At 39.2% G+C, this 19,459-nt stretch overlaps 1 protein-coding gene across 2 annotated transcripts in view; it reads left to right on the top strand.

Annotated features, from left to right (window-relative positions):
* EXD2 (exonuclease 3'-5' domain containing 2) overlaps nucleotides 1-19,459 on the top strand; it is a 95,531-nt gene that overhangs the window by 28,988 nt on the left and 47,084 nt on the right. Inside the window, exon 1 of one of the 2 annotated variants that reach the window (XM_060095939.1) lies at nucleotides 5,663-5,751. The exons of the other annotated variant lie outside the window; for it this stretch is intronic. The gene's annotated coding sequence lies outside the window, so the exon portion shown is untranslated. Of the gene's footprint in view, nucleotides 1-5,662; nucleotides 5,752-19,459 lie in introns of those variants that run through there. 2 annotated transcript variants of the gene reach the window in all.

Here is a 19,459-nt window from a genome sequence, read left to right as displayed (position 1 = left end):
TTCAGGAGGAAGTGGACTTATATGTGGCTCAGTCTGTCACCTTTAACTGGAGTTCTCCTTCTGTGCTCTTTTCTCTGTGATCTAGAGGCTAGAGTCTACACTTTTCCCCCCAGCTCCAGAAAACCCAAAATAACCTTTGTCTTTTCCTCTTGCAAACCTGGATGCAAAATTCAACACCTATTCAAATTCCTCCAAAGAATCTACTGGAACAAAAGCATTAGAGAACAATATAGACTTAATGGAAACCTACCAAGGAGGGAGAGAAGATGAAGTTGCATAACACGCACCCCCAGACCCCGCATAAAGAACTTAAACTCACATCCCCGAACACTTTAAACACTCTTTCTCTCCCAAAGTGTCTCCTCCGAGGTATCTTTCTCCCAGGAAGATTCAGCCTTTCAGCCTTTCAACCCCTATTGTTAGATGAACTTGTCTCACTGGGGGATGTATGTGTCTCACCCTCACTCTAAGGAGGCTTCATGAATTTCTTCTAAATGAATTCAGGCATCTTTCCCAAGAGGTAGTCTCATTCCAGCTCCTTAAGAGAAAAAAAAAGTTCTGATTCTCTAAACCACCAAAAAAGGATACCTTTTCTCACTTGCTGACAAATAGTCTTTTTGTGTTTCCAACTAGCTGTAAGCTTCTTGAGTGCATAGCTACATATTTTTATAATCTGTATAGTACCTAATAATATTACAAAAGTTTATAGATGTGACCAGCAGGCAGAAAGGAGCAATAGAATTTCAATGGAAGGAAATAGGATATTCAGAAAGAGCTTATTTAGTGGTTCCTCTAAGTTTTGACCTTTATCTTCAAGACACTAAACAAATCCAGTAAAGGGTATCCACCTTTATGGTACATCTACTGGGCACTGTATTCAGCAGGTTTAAGTTGACCTGGGTGGCATGCATTCATTATTAGTATCTTTCATGTCCTGTATCACTTAGGGATTAGGTTCTATTGCTAGTAACAAAGACTTGACTGCATGGCTTTAAAAAATTAATTTATTTTCTCATGTAAAAGAAGTCCAGAGGTAGGTAGTTCAGGGTTAGTACAGACTACAGAGGGAATCAGGGGTCCAGGCTTCTTCCTCCTTTCCACTCCACCTTTCTAGGTACCTGGCTTCCATCTTCAAGGTGCCACTGCAGTGGCAGAGGGCTGTGGAGTGCCAGCCATCAGGTCCTAGTCTCAGCAAGAAAGAAGTAGAAGGGTAATGACGAAAAGGCAAAAAAAAAAAAAAAAAAAACCCAAACCACCAACCCCCCCCCTTTTTAGTAACTTTACCCAAAGTCCAATGCAAAAACTTGTTTATACCTCATTGGCCAGAACGTAGTCACGTGGCCTCCATAATTATTCACAATGGAGACAGAAAAATGTATTTTTTAGTGCATTTAATACCCTGACTTCTGTTGCTAAGTAGAGAGGAGAATGGATATTGGGTAGGCCACTAGCACTTCTGCCACAGTTCCCCTTAAATTTTCTGTACATGATGTCCTAATGCTTGGCATTAATTTGTCCTTGGAATCAATAAATAAATGAATAAACCATTTTTAGATAAATCAAGCAGTTCACAGCATGATCTCTCTCTCTCTCTCTCTTTTTTTTTTTGTAGTTAATTGACTTTATTTCTAGAGCAGATTTAGGTTCAGAGAAAATTCTAACATAAAGCACGAGTTCCCATATGCCTTCCCCCCAACTCCCCCCGCCATGCTACACATGCACAGTTTCTCTATTAACATCTTCCACTGGTGTGGTATGTTTGTTACAATTGATGAACCAATATTGATACATTATTACTAACTAAAGTCCGTAGTTTAGGATTTTCTCCTTGTGTTACACAGTTCTATGGGTTTTAATACATGTATAATGTCATGTATCCACCATTACAGTATCATACAGAATAGATTCACTGGCCTAAAAACCCTCTGTGCTCCACGTATACACCCCTCTCTTCCTCCCCAGGAACCTCTGGCAACCACTGATCTTTTTACTGTCATCATAGTTTTGCCTTTTCCAGAATATCATGTAGTTGGAATCGCACAGTATGTACCCTTCCCAGACTGGCTTCTTTCACTCAGCAATATGCATTTAAGGTTCCTCCACGTCTTCTTATGGGTTGATAGCAAATTTCTTTTTATCATTGAATAATATTCCATTGTATGAATGTAATACAGTTTTGTTATCTATTCACCTATTGAAGAACATCTTGGTTGCTTTCAATTTATGACTAAAGCTGCTATAAACATTTGTGTGCAAGTTTTTGTGTGGATTAAGTTTTCAACTCATTTGTGTAAATACCTAGGAGCATGATTGCTGGATTGTATGGCAAAACTATGTTTAGCTTTGTTAAGAAACTGACAAAGTATCTTCAGAAGTGGCTGTACCATTTTGCATTCCAGCCAGCAATGAGTGAGAGTTCCCGTTGCTCCATATCCTTGTCAGCACTTGGCATTGTAGTGTTTGGATTTTAGCCATTCTAACAGAATTTAGAGAATCAATGAAACACGGGTATCTCATTATTGTTTTAATTTACAATTCCCTAATAACATATAATGTTGAACATCTTTTCACATGCTTATTTTGGATATCATATAACTTCTTTGAAATGTCTATTCAGATCTTTTGCTCACTTTTTAATTGGGTTGTTGAGTTTCAAAAGTTCTCTCTGTATTCTGTATAACAGTCCTTTATTAGATATGTGTTTTGCAGATATTTCCTCCAAGTCTGTGGCTTGTCTTTTCATTCTCTTGTCTAATAAATTTTTGGCATAAAGTCATTCATTATATTTTCTAATTTCTTATATCTCTGCTGTATTTTGTTATGTTCTCCCTTCTAATCCTAGTACTATTTATTTGTTGTTATTTCTCTTCTATCGGATCAATCTCACATAACTTTTTTCATTAGTGTTTTCAAAGATCTAACCTTAGTTTTGTTGGCCATATGAATAACATCTTTTTCTATTTTATTAATTTATTCTCTTGATTTTTGTTATCCTCTTCCTTCTAGTATTTTGGATATATTCTTTTGTTTTTTCTAATGTATTAGCTGACCACTTATGTAATTGATTTTTAGTCTTTCTTATTTTCTAGTGTAAAAAGCATATAAGGTTATCAATTTACATGTATCCTATAAATTTTCATATATGTATAGTATTTATTATTACTTCTCAAATCTAATATTATAAATTTCCATTGGGATTTCTTTTCTGAGCTTTAAATTACTAAGATTTTAAAAAAAAAATTCTCCAGGGGCTTCCCTGGTGGCGCAGTGGTTGAGAGTCCACCTGCCGATGCAGGGGACACGGGTTCATGCCCCGGTCCAGGAAGATCCCACATGCCGCAGAGTGGCTGGGCCCGTGAGCCATGGCCGCTGAGCCTGCGCGTCCGGAGCCTGTGCTCTGCAGTGGGAGAGGTCACAACAGTGAGAGGCCCGCGTACCGCAAAAAAAAAAAAATAATAATAATAAAAAAATTCTCCAAATGTATGGAGTTTTAAAAACAATCATTTTATTATTGATTTCTAACTTAATTGTAATGTGGTCAGAAAATGAGATCTGTGTGATAGCATTTTTTTTTTCAGTATGTAGAAAGTTGTTCAATGGCCTAAATTAAAATTAATTTTCTTAAATCTTTGTTTTTAAAGTATGTGTGTGCCCAAAATACTGGGTGCAGAGTTTATACATGTTCCTTAGCAAATGTTAATTAATAGTGTTGGAGACAATCCTGCAATCACTGGTGAGTCTTGGATGTCTTTTCATACTTAAGAGTGCTATAGGCTGAATGTTTTGTGTCCCTTCAAAATTAATATGTTGAAAACTAACTCCCAACATAATGGTATCAGGAGGCAGAGGCCTTTGAGAAGTGATTAGGTCATGAGGGTGGGAGTGGGATTAGTGCCTTTTATAAAAGAGGCCCAAGAGGACTTCCCAGTGATTAAGACTGCATCCTTCCAATGCAGGGGATGCAGGTTCAATCCCTGGTTGGGGAACTCAGATCCCACATGGTGTGTGGTGTGGCAAAAAAAAAAAAGAAAGCCCAAGAGAGCTCCCTACCCTTGGTTAAGTGAGGACACAGTGAAAAGACAGCTGTCTATAAACCAGGAAGTAGGCACTCACCAGACAATAAATCTGTCAGCATGTAGATCATGGACTGTGAGAAATAAATTTCTGTTGTTTATAAGCTACCCAGTCAATGGTATTTTGTTATTACAGTCCAAAGGGACTAAGACAGAGTGAAGTACTAAAAAGTTGACTGGAAATTATTTATGCATAGATGGGGCTTGTTGACTGGGCCTTAAATGTAGGGTGATTGCTTATGGATGTAGACAGTTTATTATGGGATCCCTCAAATGATATATCTTTCCATTCTAATCTAATTTCTATCCTCTAAAATTATACTGATATTTGTTTGACTGCTATTATCGCCTCTCCTGTTCTTTTTCTTCTTTGGGCTTATAAACTTTTCACTCCTTTATTTTCATTAAAAAAAAAACCCAAAGAACCCCCCCCCCCAAAAAGACCCATCACTTTTTATTGATGTATGTATGCATTCAGAAAACCAACATAAACATGTAACCTGAACACACATGTAAACCAGCACTCAGATTAAGAAACAGAACATTATTAGCACTTCAAGAACCTCCCCATGTTCTCTTCCAGAGTCACTACTCCACTAAGAGTAATCACTCCATTTGTTACCCAACCAAACTTGGGTCCGCTCACCTGCGCATAGTAAAGCCAATCGGCTGACACTGGATTGTAGTGTAGGAAAGTGCAGCATTTATTGCAAGACACCAAGCAAGGGTCCAGGCAGCTAGGGCTCAAAAGATCTGAACTTCCCGATGGCTTTCAGGGAAAGGTTTTTAAAGACAGCGTGTGGGAAAGGGGCTGTGGGTGTGAGTGATCAGCTCGTGGCCATTCTTCAGATGGGTTGGTGATGCGGTACTAATACTACTACTATCTCGTGAAGTTATGAATATTAAATGAGACACAATATGTAAAACGTTTTGCAAAGTTCCTAGCACACTGTGATCACAGTCATCAAATGGCAGCTATTATTATCCCTTATATTGTTTATGCACGTCTCATTTCTATTTTACACATTCTATGACAAAGCAACAGCACATAGCACACATTAGCTGCCTCACAAATAACAGTTGCTGATAAACACTGGGTGAATGAAAGTTTTTAAATATAAATGGAAGGTATTGTGGTTATTATAAAAGATGGCATAAATTATTATAATGGCTATAGTATAAAATGCGCTGCTAATGAGGAATACATTATTTAAACAAGTGTCTCTTCTATTTACCTTCATCATTTAACAGTTAAGAGTATCTATGCAGTGGAGAAACACTACTGGAGCTAATTAGTAAGGACAGTTAGATGTCCCAGATTGCATTTGTTAGGGTTCCAGAGGCTTCTTTCTTTAAAACCAAAACAAACAAAAATATCACCCGGAAACAAAAACAAAAACACCACTTATCTGAAAAGATGTTAAGGCTTTCCAATTTTAACAAATCTTTTGTTCAGCAGTGGAGAAACTCGGGAGGCACCACCTGCCCCCAGCTGCTTCCGTACAAGATGGCGTCGTCCATTTGTACACCCCGACTGGGGTTGTCCCTTCAGCCAGTCACAGGACCGGAAGTGGTTTCGGTCCTAGTGGATCCGGGTGGGTGCGCGAGGGTGGCCACAGAGGTTCCAGTTCTTCAACGTTAGGCGCCGCAGGTGTTCTGTTGGGGTCCAGGGCCGCAGGTAAGCGAGGATCAGGGGCGGGGGAGGCTCTTCTCCAGACTTGTGCGAGTGGCGGAGGGGGTTTCCAGCGCGGATTGCGGAGAGGGCTCAGGAAGCTGGCGATGTCACCGTGTGCGGGGGCGACTGCTTGCGGGGACCTCGTTTTCCCCAAGCGACTTGGCCCTGCCCCTCTCCCCGCCCCGCTCGCCCGTGGCGGGGGCGGTTAAGCACCCAGGTGCACTCCGAGGGCTCTCACCTCGGTCCACGGCCTCCCATGCCCTTCCCTGGCCGCCTCCTCGGACCCCCTTTTGCTCTCTATAGGAGTACATACCAAACCTTCGTGGCTTCTTTTTCTTTTTTAATTTAATTTATTTTTTATACAGCAGGTTCTTATGTTATCCGTTTTATACATATTAGTGAATATATGTCAATCCCAATCTCCCAATTCATCCCACCACCACCCCACAACCACCCGCCCCTCGCCTTCGTGGCTTCTTGACCCAATTAGCTAAAACGGAAGCACCGCTCGCAGCATCTGGCAACTCCTTGGGCGCTGCGTGTTGCCCGCGTGCACAGTTACAGTTTGGTCCCCTCCATTCGTCCCCCGCCCCCATTGTTACCACCTCTTTCCTCCCAGACCACACCCGCTGCTCCGGGCCTTGCTGGGAGCCACCTCTTTCCCTTTTCGCATCCCTGGAATAGATCAGAACCAGAACGTTAATGATTATTTATTACAAAATTGATATCTGCTCGTTGAAATATAAACGAAACCCAAACCTTTATAAACTTTTAATATATTAATGGACGCAAACTCCCTTAGATACCCATTCCTTGAAAACACTATACCGTATTTTTTTAGTTTCATTGCAAGGGTAGAAGGAACAGCACTGAAAGGTATTGTTAATATCAAAGTTACGAGGTACGAGAGAAAAGAGGTTTAAGAGGGAGAAGGAATTATAAATTTTGGTCAAGTTGAGTTTGTTTTTAAAAAATGTATTCTGTATTTATTTTGGTTGTAGTCCATGCATACAATCATATCAAAAATTTAAACAAAATAGATCCTCTTTGACCTATCTCTTTACATCTCCATCTTTTCTTCTTTAATCTCTTGACCCCAGGTAAAAACTGTTATCAGTTTGGGGTGTTTTTTCTATTTCTTTGTCTTTACATTTATTGATATGTGTTTGTACATATAAGTATGTAAGGTTTTGTGTTAAACTTTTACAAATGTGGCATAGTGTACCTCTTCAACAACTAGACTTTTTATGCTTAAAAATGGGTCTTGGAACTTTTTCTTTGTCAATACGTAGACATTTAGCATATTCGTTCTACCTGCTCTGTAAATTCCAGGGTGTGTTAAGATCCCATTGTATGTGAGATACCATAGGTTGCTTACAGTTTTTCACCATTAGGCACGGTGTCGCAGAGAATATCCTTCCATCTGCATCTGTGTGCTTGTGTGAGCATTTGTCAAGGATAGAAACCTGCAGGTGGAATTAGTGGGTAGGAGGGTGTGGACGTTTAATGCCAAACTGCCCAACAGTGTATAATCATACCTATTTCCCCAGCTCTTTTTTTTTTTCCATTAGTTATTTTTTTCTATTTCTGCTCAAACACCACACCATTTTATAACCTTAAAATATAATTTTGACTTTTTTTTTCTATTTTTTTAAATTAGTTTCTGCTTTATAACAAAGTGAATCAGTCATACATATACATCTGTTCCCACATCCCTTCCCTCATGCATCGGCAGGCAGACTCTTAACCACTGCGCCACCAGGGAAGCCCCCCAGCTCTTTTAAACATTTGATGATATCAATCTTTTTTACTTTTGCCAATCTGATGGGTGGAAAATGACTCTAACTTGGTGTTTTAATTTGTATTTCTCTAGTCATTGGCAAGATTGAGCATCTTTTCATGATTGTTGGCTGTTTGTATTACCTCTTTTGAGAAATGTCTCATTTCTATTGGGTTGTCTTTTATATATGGTAGTGTTTTATATACTCAGGATATTAATCTTTTATCATTCATATATGTTTGAAATATTTATTCCCAACATACTGCATTTTAAAGTTGTTACTTATCTTTTAACCATATGGCATCTTTGTAGAACAAAAGTTGTACATTTTATGTTTAAATGTATCAGTCTTTTACTATGTGTATTGTGTATTTTGTGGCTTTCATTCCTTATCCCAGTGGTTCTCAAATGGGAGCTATTTTGCTTTCTAGGAGCAACTTGGCAATGTCACGAGACATTTTTTGGTTGTCATCTAGTGGGTAGAAGCCAGGGATGATGTTAAACATCCTACAATGCACAGAAAAGCCCCTACAACAAAGAATTTTTCTGGCCTAAAATGTCAGTAGTGCTGAGGTTGAAAAACCCTGTTCTACCTTGAGGCAGAGTTTTCTCTTATGAGTATGTTTTCTCCTGTAAGTTGTTATATGGTAGAGTTTTTCTCTAATTCCTGTGTGTGTGTGTGTGTGTGTGTGTGAGAGAGAGAGAGAGAGAGAGAGAAAATGGTGTGTGCATTACTCTTTCCAAACAATGTCACTCTGAATATCAGTCCATTCTTGACCCACTAATCTAAAATGCCGCATTTATCATGTACTAATTTCTCACCCACATAGTGTCTGTTTCTGGACTCTGTTCTGTTCTATGTCCTAATTTTCTATTTTGCTGGACCAATACCATAACATTCTATATCAAATATATATTATACTTTGATATCTAGTAGTGTAAATAGTCCTCATGATTATTTTTATTGTTATTTTATTGGACGTCATATACTTTATCAGCTCACATACTCATTATTTAATCAGTGTTTTGGTGGTAGTCTTACAATTTATTTTCCAGATTAATTTAATTTAATTTAATTAATTTATTTATTTTATTTTATTTTATTTTTTTGCGGTACGCGGGTCTCTCACTGTTGTGGCCTCTCCCATTGCGAAGCACAGGCTCCGGACGTGCAGGCTCAGCGGCCATGGCTCACGGGCCTAGCCGCTCCGCGGCATGTGGGATCTTCCTGGACCGGGGCACAAACCCGTGTCCCCTGTGTCAGCAGGCGGACTCTCAACAACTGCGCCACCAGGGAAGCCCCCAGATTAATTTTAGAATCAGCTTATCAAGTAGTTTTTTTGTTTTGTTTTGGCTGCATTGGGTCTTCGTTGCTGTGTGCGGGCTTTCTCTAGCTGTGGCGAGCAGGGGCTACTCTTCGTTGTGGTGCACGGGCTTCTCATTGCAGTGGCTTCTCTTGCAGAGCACAGGCTCTAGGCACGGGGACTTCAGTAGTTATGGCACGCAGGCTCGGTAGTTGTGGCACATGGGCTCAGTAATTGTGACTCGCGGGCTCTAGAGTGCAGGCTCAGTAGTTGTGGCACATGGGCTTAGTTGCTCCGCGGCACATGGGATCTTCCTGGACCAGGGATCAAACCCGTGTCTCCTGCACTGGCAGGTGGATTCTTAACCACAGCACCACCAGGGAAGTCCTCAAGTAGTTTTTTTTTAAAGTGGCTTTATTGAGATGTAATTCACATAATTTGTTGTTTAAAGTGTACAATTCAGTGATTTTTAGTATATTCACAATTATGCAGCCATCACTACAACCTAATTTTAGAACATTTTTATCATCCCCCGAAGAATCCCATACCTATTAGCAGTCACTCCCCTTCCCATTCCCCAACACCCTAGCCCTAGAGAGCCACTAATCTTTCTGCCTTTATAGATCTAAATATTTTGTATAAATGGAATCATACAATTTGTGGTATTTTGTGATTGGCTTCTTTCACTTAGCATAATGTTTTCAAGGTTCACCCATGGTGTAGCATGTGTCAGTACTCATTCCTTTATATTGGTGAGTAAAATTGTATCATATGGTGTATTTGTTTCCTAGGGATACGGTACTGAAGTAACGCAAACTGGGTGGCTTAAAATAACAAATGTATTCTCTCACAGCCCTGGAGGCTATAAAGTCCAAAATCAAGGGGTCAGCAGGACTGTGCTCTCTCTGAGGGCTCTAGGGGAGGATCCTTTCTTGCCTCTTTCTAGCTTCTGGTGGTTGCCAGCAATCCTTGGCATTCTTTGGCATTCCTTGGCTGCAACTGTGTAACTACAACTTCTGCCTCTGTTTTCTTCACATGGCCTTCATCCCAGAGTGTCTATCTTCACATCGTAATTCTCTCTGTGCAAGTCTGTCTCTGCGTCTCTTCTCCCCTTCACGTAGGACACCAGTTATATTGAATTAAGGGCTCACTCTACTCCAGTAGGACCTCATTTTAACTTAATTAGGTATGCAAAGGCCTTTTCCAAATAAAGTCACATTTGTAGGTAATGGGGGTGAGGACTTTAACATATCTTCTGGGGGAACACAATTCAACCCATAACATTATGGATATGCTACATTTTATTTATCCATTCATGAGCTGATGGACATTTGGTTTGTTTCCATTTTTTGGCTCTTAGGAATAATGGTGCTATGAACTATTGGGTGGACATGTGTTTTCATTCCTCTTGGATTTATACTTAGGAGTGGAATTGCTAGGTCATATGGCAACTCTATGTTTAATCATTTGAGGAACTCCCAGCTTATTTTCCAAAGCAGCTGTACTATTTTCTTTCAACATCAGCAATGTATGAGAGTTCTAATTTCTCCATATTATTGCCAGCACTTATTAGCTGTCTTTTTAACTAGAGCCATCCTCATGGGTATGAAGTAGTATCTCATTGTGGTTTTGATTTGCATTTCCCTAATACCTAATGATGTTGAGCATCTTTTCATGTGCTTATTGGCCATTTGTATATCTTCTTTGAAGAAATGTCTATTCAGATTCTTGCCTGTTTTAAATTGGTTTCTTTGTCTTTTAATTATTGAGTTATGAGTTTTTTAAAATTTATTTTATTAAAAAAAATTGGGCTTCCCTGGTGGCGCAGTGGTTGAGAGTCCGCCTGCCGATGCAGGGGACACGGGTTCGTGCCCCTATCCCGGAAGATCCCACATGCCGCGGAGCGGCTGGGCCCGCGAGCCATGGCCGCGGAGCCTGTGTGTCCGGAGCCTGTGCTCCGCAACGGGAGAGGCCACAGCAGTGAGAGGCCCGCGTACAGCAAAAAAAAAAAAAAAAAAAAAAAATTGGGGGGGCTGTGTTGGATCTTCTTTGCTGCCCACGGGCTTTCTCTAGTTGCAGTGAGCAAGGGCTACTCTTTGTTGTGGTGCGCGAGCTTCTCATTGCGGTGGCTTCTCTTGTTACAGAGCACAGGCTCTAGGCATGTGGGCTTCAGTAGTTGCAGCATGCAGCTCAGTAGTTGCAGCGCGTGGGCTCAGTAGTAGCGGCACATGGACTCTAGAGCGCAGGCTCAGTAGTTGTGGCGCATGGGCTTAGTTGTCCCACGGCATGTGGGATCTTTCTGGACCAGGGATTCTCGTGTCCCTGCGTTAGCAGACAGATTCTTAACCATTGCGTCAACAGAGAAGTCCCATAAGAGTTTTTTATATAGTCCAGATACATGCCCTTACGAGATCTATGACTAGCAAATATTTTCTCCTATACCATGGGTTTTTCACTTTTTTGATGGTCAATTCATTTTTTTGTTTCTTTGTTTTTTTGTTTTTATTTCCATTACTCTAGGAGGGGGATCAAAAAAGATCTTGCTGTGATTTATGTCAAAGAGTGTTCTTCCTATGTTTTCCTCTAAGAGGTTGATAGTGTCCCATCTTACATTTAGGTCTGTAATCCATTTTGAGTTTATTTTTGTGTATGGTGTTAGGGAGTGTTCTAATTTCATTGTTTTACATGTAGCTGTCTAGTTTTCCCAGCACCACTTATTGAAGAGACTGTCTTTTCTCCAGTGTGTATCCTTGCTTCCTTTGTCATAGATTCGTTGACCATAGGTGCGTAGGTTTTTCTCTGGGCTTTCTATCCTGTTCCATTGATCTATATTTCTGTTTTTGCACCAGTACCATATTGTCTTGATTACTGTAGCTTTGTAGTATAGTCTGAAGTCAGGGAGTCTGATTCCTCCAGCTCTGTTTTTTTTCCCTCAAGACTGCTTTGGTTATTCGGGGTGTTTTGTTTCCTCATACAAATTTTAAGATTTTTTGTTCTAGTTCTGTAAAAAATGCCATTGGTAATTTGATAGGGATTGCATTGAATCTGTAGATTGCTTTGGGTAGTATAGTCATTTCCACAATATTGATTCTTTCAATCCAAGAACATGGTATATCTCTCCATGTGTTTGTATCATCTTTAATTTCTTTCATCAGTGTCTTATAGTTTTCTGCATACAGATCTTTTGTCTTCCTAGGTAGATTTATTCCTAGGTATTTTATTCTTTTTGTTGAAATGGTAAATGGGAGTGTTTCCTTAATTTCTCTTTCAGATTTTTGATCATTAGTGTATAGGAATGCAAGAGATTTCTGTGCATTAATTTTGTATCCTGCAACTTTACCAGATTCATCGATTACCTCTAGTACTTTTCTGGTGGCATCTTTAGGGTTCTCTATGTATAGTATCATGTCATCTGCCAACAGTGACAGGTTTACTTCTTCTTTTCCAATTTGTATTCCTTTTATTTCCTTTTCTTCTCTGATTGCTGTGCCTAGGACTTCCAAAACTATGTTGAATAATAGTGGTGAGAGTGGACATCCTTGTCTTGTTCCTGATCTTAGAGGAAATGCTTTCAGTTTTTCACCATTAAGAATTATGTTTGCTGTGGGTTTGTCGTATATGGCCTTTATTATGTTGAGGTAGGTTCCTTCTATGCCCACTTTCTGGAGAGTTTTTATCATAAATTGTGTTGAATTTTGTCAAAAGCTTTTTCTGCATCTATTGAGATGATCATATGGTTTTTCTTCTTCAGTTTGTTAATATGGTGTATCACATGGATTGATTTGCGTATATTGAAGAATCCTTGAATCCCTGGGATAAATCCCACTTGATCATGGTGTATGATCCTTTTAATGTGTTGTTGGATTCTGTTTGCTAGTATTTTCATGAGGATTTTTGCATTTGTATTCATGAGTGATATTGGTCTCTGATTGTCTTTTTCTGTAGGAGCTTTGTCTGGTTTTGGTATCAGGGTGATGGTGGCCTCATAGAATGAGTTTGGGAGTGTTCCTTCCTCTGCAATTTTTTGGAAGAGTTTGAGAAAGATTGGTGTTAGCTCTTCTCTAAATGTTTGATAGAATTCACCTGTGAAGGCATCTGGTCCTGGACTTTTGTTTGTTGGAAGATTTTAAGTCACAGTTTCAATTTCATTACTTGTGATTGGTCTGTTCAAATTTTATATTCCTTCCTGGTTCAGTCTTGGAAGGTTATACCTTTCTAAGAATTTGTCCATTTCTTCCAGGTTGTCCATTTTATTGGCATAGAGTTGGTTGTAGTAGTCTCTTAGGATGCTTTGTATTTCTGCGGTGTCTGTTGTAACTTCTCCTTTTTCATTTCTAATTTTCTTGACTTGAGTCCTCTCCCTCTTTTCCTTGATGGTTGTGGCTAATGGTTTATCAATTTCGTTTATCTTCTCGGAGAACCAGCTTTTAATTTTATTGATCTGTGCCATTGTTTTCTTGATTTCTATTTCATTTATTTCTGCTCTGATCTTTATGATTTCTTTCCTTCTGCTAACTTTGGGTTTTGTTTGTTCTTCTTTCTCTAGTTCCTTTAGGTGTAAGGTTTGATTGTTTATTTGAGATTTTTCTTGTTTCTTGAGGTAGGCTTGTATTGCTATAAACTTCTTTCTTAGAACTGCTTTTGCTGCATCCCATAGGTTGTGGATCGTCGTGTTTTTGTTGTCATTGGTCTCTAGGTATTTTTTAATTTCCTCTTTGATTTCTTCAGTGATCTCTTGGTTATTTAGTAACGTATTGTTTAGCCTCCATGTGTTTGTGTTTTTTACGTTCTTTTCCCCTGTATTTGATTTCTAATCTCATAGCGTTGTGGTCAGAAAAGATGCTTGATATGATTTCATTTTGTTAAATTTACTGAGGCTTGATTTGTGACCCAAGATGTGATCTATCCTGGAGAATGTTCTGTGCGCACTTGAGAAGAAAGTGTAATGTGCTGTTTTTGGATGGAATGTGCTATAACTGTCAATTAAATCTATCTGATCTATTGTGTCATTTAACGCTTGTGTTTCCTTCTTAATTTTCTGTTTGGATGATCTGTCCATTGGTGTAAGTGAGGTGTTAAAGTCCCCCACTATTATTGTGTTACTGTCAATTTCCTCTTTTATAGCTGTTAGCAGTTGCCTTATGTATTGTGGTGCTCGTATGTTGGGTGCATATAGATTTATAATTGTTATATCTTCTTCTTGGATTGATCCCTTGATCATTATGTAGTGTCCTTCCTTGTCTCTTGTAACAAGGAAGTCTTTATTTTAAAGTCTGTTTTACCTGATATGAGTATTGCTACTCCAGGTTTCTTTTGATTTCCATTTGCATGGAATATCTTTTTCCATCTCCTCACTTTCAGTCTGTATGTGTTCCTAGGTCTGAAGTGGGTCTATCGTGGACAGCATATAGATGGGTGTTGTTTTTGTATCCATTCAGCGAGCCTGTGTCTTCTGGTTGGAGCATTTAATCCATTCATGTTTAAGGTAATTATCGATATTATGTTCCTATTACCGTTTTCTTAATTGTTATGGGTTGGTTTTTGTAGGTCCTTTTCTTCTCTTGTGTTTCCCACTTAGAGAAGTTCCTTTAGCATTTGTTGTAGAGCTGGTTTGGTGGTGCTGGACTCTGTTAGTTTTTGCTTGTCTGTGAAACTTTTGATTTCTCTGTCGTATCTGAATGAGATCCTTGCTGGGTAGAGTAATCTTGGTTGTAGGTTCTTTACTTTCATCACTTTAAATATGTCATGCCACTCCCTTCTGGCTTGTAGAGTTTCTGCTGAGAAATCAGCTGTTAACCTTATGAGAGTTCCCTTGTATGTTATTTGTCATTTTTCCCTTGCTGCTTTCAATAATTTTTCTTTGTGTTTAATTTTTGTCAGTTTGATTAGTATGTGTCTCAGCATGTTTCTCCTTGGGTTTATCCTGCCTGGGACTCTCTGCACTTCCTGGACTTGGTGGCTATTTCCTTTCCCAAGTTAGGGAACTTTTTTTTTTTTTTTTTTTTTTTGCAGTATGCAGGCCTCTCACTGTTGTGGCCTCTCCCGTTGCGGAGCACAGGCTCCGGACTCACAGGTTCAGCGGACATGGCTCAAAGGCCCAGCCGCTCCGCGGCATGGGGTCTCTTCCTGGACAGGGGCACGAACCCGTGTTCCCTGCATTGGCAGGCGGACTCTCAACCACTGCGCCATCAGGGAAGCCCCTAGGGAACTTTTTGACTATAATCTCTTCAAATATTTTCTCAGGTCCTATCTCTCTCTCTTCTCCTTCTGGGACCCCTGTAATGAGAATGTTGTTGCGTTTGATGTTGTGCCAGAGGTCCCTTAGGCTGTCTTCATTTCTTTTCATTCTTTTTTCTTTATTCTGTTCTGTGGCCGTGAATTCCACCATTCTCTCTTCCAGGTCACTTATCCATTCTTCTGCCTCAGTTATTCTGCTATTGATTCCTTCTAGTGTAGTTTTCATTTCAGTTATTGTATTGTTCATCTCTGTTTGTGTGTTCTTTAATTCTTCTAGGTCTTTGTTATACATTTCTTGCATCTTCTTGATATTTACCTCCATTCTTTTTCCGAGGTCCTGGATCATCTTCACTATCATTATTCTGTATTCTTTTTCTGGAGGGTTGCCTATCTCCACTTCATTTAGTTGTTTTTCTGGGGTTTTGTCTTGTTTCTTCATCTGGTACATAGCCCTCTGCTTTTTCATCTTGTCTGTCTTTCTGTGATGTGGTTTTTGTTCCACAGGCTGCAGGATTGTAGTTCTTGCTTCTGCTGTCTGTCAGTTCATTTTTTTAAACTTTTAAAAAAATTAAGTTGGTATTTAATTTACTACATTATTTTGAGTATTTCTGTAAAACAATCTCTTGTTTATTAAAGAAAAATAGGGTAATTATAGTACCTTCTGTAGAGAGTTGTTGAAGAGATTAAATGAGTAATGTATATATGAGTATACATGAGTATGCATGTAAAGAGCCTGGCACATGATATGTGCTCTGTAAGTGACAGCTGCTATAATATATCTCTGCTCTTCAGGTCTTCTTCTATATCTTCAGTAAAGCTTTCTGTTTTTCTTCGTATTGATCTTGCACATTTCTTGTTGAGTTTACACCTAGGTTTGTTTGTGTGTACATGTGGTTGTTGTTTAAATACATGTGGCTTGTGGGACTTCCCTCGTGGCACAGTGGTTATGACTCTGTGCTCCCAATGCAGGGGGCCTGGATTCGATTCCTGGTCAGGGAACTAGATCCCACATGCATGCTGCAAATAAGAGTTTGTAACTACGTAGTGCTTGAGCTGCAACTAAGGACCCTGCATGCCGCAAGTAAGACCTGGAGCAACTAACTAACTAAATAAATAAATAAAACAAAAAACATGTGGCTTGTAGTTTTAAAACAGCTTATATTGCTATGGGATTTTCTTCATATTGTTATAATGGGTATGGAAAGCTATTGATTTTATATTCATCAAACTTTCAAAATTTTAAGTTGTAAAAGTTGTGACTTGTTTACTAATCCAGGTGATTCCAATGCTGCCATTCTGTTAGGAACTGTTCTTTTCCATTCTGCCTTCTTCTGCCCTGATTTGGATCTTCTTTCCCTCTTGGCCGTGCTATTATGAGTCTTCTAACGGGTCACCCTGCCTCTAGCCTTGCCCTCCTGCAGTCCAGCACCCACACTGCCACCATGGTGTTCTTTGAAATGGGAGCCTGAACTTGTCACTTCCCTTATAAGTCTGTTATTGGCTTTCCATTACCTATAAGGTTTTATCTTTCAGGGTAATAGAAGGCTCCTCACAACTTGACCTGTATCTACTCCTTCTAGCATCATCCCTCTGTGTTTCCTTACTTGCACATTGTGCTCTAGCATAGTGCTATCCAGTAGAAATATAATGTGAGCCCCATAAATAATTTAAAGCTTTCTAGTAGCCACATTAAAAGTATACAAAGAAACAGGTGAACTTAATTTTAACAGGTTTTATTTAACCTAGTATATCCAAAATATTATTTCAACATAAGATGTAAAAAATCGGGAATTCCCTGGCAGTCCAGTGGTTAGGACTCTGCACATCCAGTGCAGGGGGCACAGGTTTGATCCCTGGTCAGGGAACTAAGATCCTGCAAGCCATGTGGCACGGCAAAAAAAAAAAAATATATATATATATATATAAAATCAATATGGAATTAATAGAGATAGAAAGTATAATAGAGGTTACCAAGAGTTGGGGGAGGGAGGAATGGAAAGTTATTGTTTAATGGGTACAGAGTTTGTTTGGGATGATGAAGTAGTTCTAGAAATGGATAGTGGTGATGGTTGCACAACCTTGTGAATGCAGTTATGCCACTGAATGTTACACTTAAAAGTGATTAAAATGGTAAATTATGTGTTATGTTATGTTTTACTACAATAAAAAAGTTCACCTTAAAATATCAATATAGAAATTATCAGTAAGATATTTTTTACTTTTTTAAAGAGTAATTCTTCAAAATTCGGTATTTTACACTTACAGTATGTGTTAAATTTGCTTGTACTCTTTCACCAGTACCACGATGCTTCATGCCTTTTGTATCCTTGCATGTGCTATTCCCTCTGCCTTGTGCACCTGGAGAATGTTTGCTCATTTTTTAACACCAGTACCAGTCTCAGTGTTCATCCCTCTCAGCGAGTGTTTCTCTTAATAATCCCCTTACTCTTTCCTCTTTGCCATCCCTGTACTCGTGTGTGCTTCTGTTGTTGGTGTTTCCTCACCAAATTGCAGCTTGTTCAATACATGCATTTCTCCTTTTCTGAATCCTGCATTTTTGAAAGCAGCTTGTGCCATTTAACTCTTTTTAACCAAAGTCTAGTACAATGTCTGGTTTATTGAAAGTGCTATTTACATGTTTGCTGAATGAATCCCTTGGCTGGGAAAAAACCCACACAAAATCTCTCCATATAAAAATGAATTAGTAAGTTTTTTGAATGTTGCCAACAGTTCCCTCATATGGCGGTAACCCACTTGCTTCTTCAGTTTCCCTGTGAGGTCTTTCTTTTTCTCAGGCCACACGTGATAAAGAATAAGTAGGAACCTGATAGCCTGGAAATTCTAGATCTGAGGGAGCCCTTTTCAATGGAAGCAAATCAATAATACTCTGTTTTTTCAACTTTTCTACTGTAACATAACCTCATTTTAGTGTTATTAAACATGGAGGTAGTTTGAAATACAAAAATAAATTTGAAAAATGAATTAATAAAAACATGTTAGATGCTGTTATTTTCTTTGAAAACAGAAATTCACTTTTCTATACAAAAACATGTTTAAGTTGAGATGGAAGGCACAATCAAGTTGAAAATTGGTCTCAACGGGTAAAATGTTTGGCTGAAACAGACAAGAGGAAATTTAGAAGAAAGAAATGTAAAATTTTGGATTTAAGTGCAAAGTATAAATTACAAGTATATAAAATGGGGAACTCAATATGGTTTCAGTGAATTTTAATTTACCGCAAACTCTATGAGGGTCGTCAGTGTGATTCTGCTATTCAAAAACCTATCATTTCATCCATCATTAATAAAATATAGGGTCCAGACCCTGGGAAGTAATAGTACCAATGTAGTCCACATCAATTAGAACATGTCTCAAGTTTTGAATACAGACCTGGGTGCCATATTTAAGAGATACCTTGACAAGCTTGGAGCCATTCAGAAAGATCTAGCCATAATGGCAAGTGGTCTATAAACTAGGTCACGGGAAGCTGATTGGGTTAAGTAGAATGTACTAAGGGGAGTCATAAGAGCTATCTTCACATATTTCACAAGCTCTAAGGAGGGAGTAAACACTTGTCATTTCAGAGGCCAGACTGAACATCAAAGAGAGCAGTTTCTATGTAGGGAACTTTCACAGAATGCAAGGACTTTTCAACAAAAACTGCCTCTTAAGGTAATGAACTCTGTTCCTGGACGTATTCAGGTAGAGATAAGGTCATGATCTGTCAGGATTAACGTGGAAAGAAATCTTGAATTGTGTGGGAGCTGAATTTGGCTTCTAAATTTTAACTCTATGATTCTTTGTTTTCCTTTAATAGTTCTGTGGTTTATAGAACCTCAGTAGTAGTCATAGCTAACATTTATTGAACCCTAATGTGCTAGCCAATATGCTGAGTGTTTTTTTTTTTTTTTTTTTTTTTTTTTGCTGTACGCGGGCCTCTCACTGCTGTGGCCTCTCCCATTGTGGAGCACAGGCTCCGGACACACAGGCTCCGCGGCTATGGCTCGCGGGCCCAGCCGCTCCGCGGCATGTGGGATCTTCCGGGATCGGGGCACGAACCCATGTCCCCTGCATCGGCAGGTGGACTCTCAACCACTGCGCCACCAGGGAAGCCCAATGCTGAGTGTTTTGATCATCTTACTTAAGTCTCACAATAATCCTACATGGTAGGTACTATCCTTCCCATTTTACTGAGGAGGAAACTGAGGCTTAGAGAAGTTCAGTAATTTGCCCAAGTTTGTATAGCTAGCAATTGGCAGAGGCTGGATTTGAACTCAGGATATTTGACTCTAAGTCTCATGTTGTTATCCTCTACTTGATGCTATGCTCTAAACATTTTAACATATTTGTTTAATTCATTAAAATGAGATTTATTTCAGGAATATAATCA

This window comes from Mesoplodon densirostris, chromosome 4 (genome assembly GCF_025265405.1).
Source record: "Mesoplodon densirostris isolate mMesDen1 chromosome 4, mMesDen1 primary haplotype, whole genome shotgun sequence".
In the NCBI taxonomy this organism is placed as follows: domain Eukaryota; kingdom Metazoa; phylum Chordata; class Mammalia; order Artiodactyla; family Ziphiidae; genus Mesoplodon; species Mesoplodon densirostris.
Note: the sequence above shows the minus strand (reverse complement) of the source record. Positions and strands in the feature narration are given on the sequence as shown.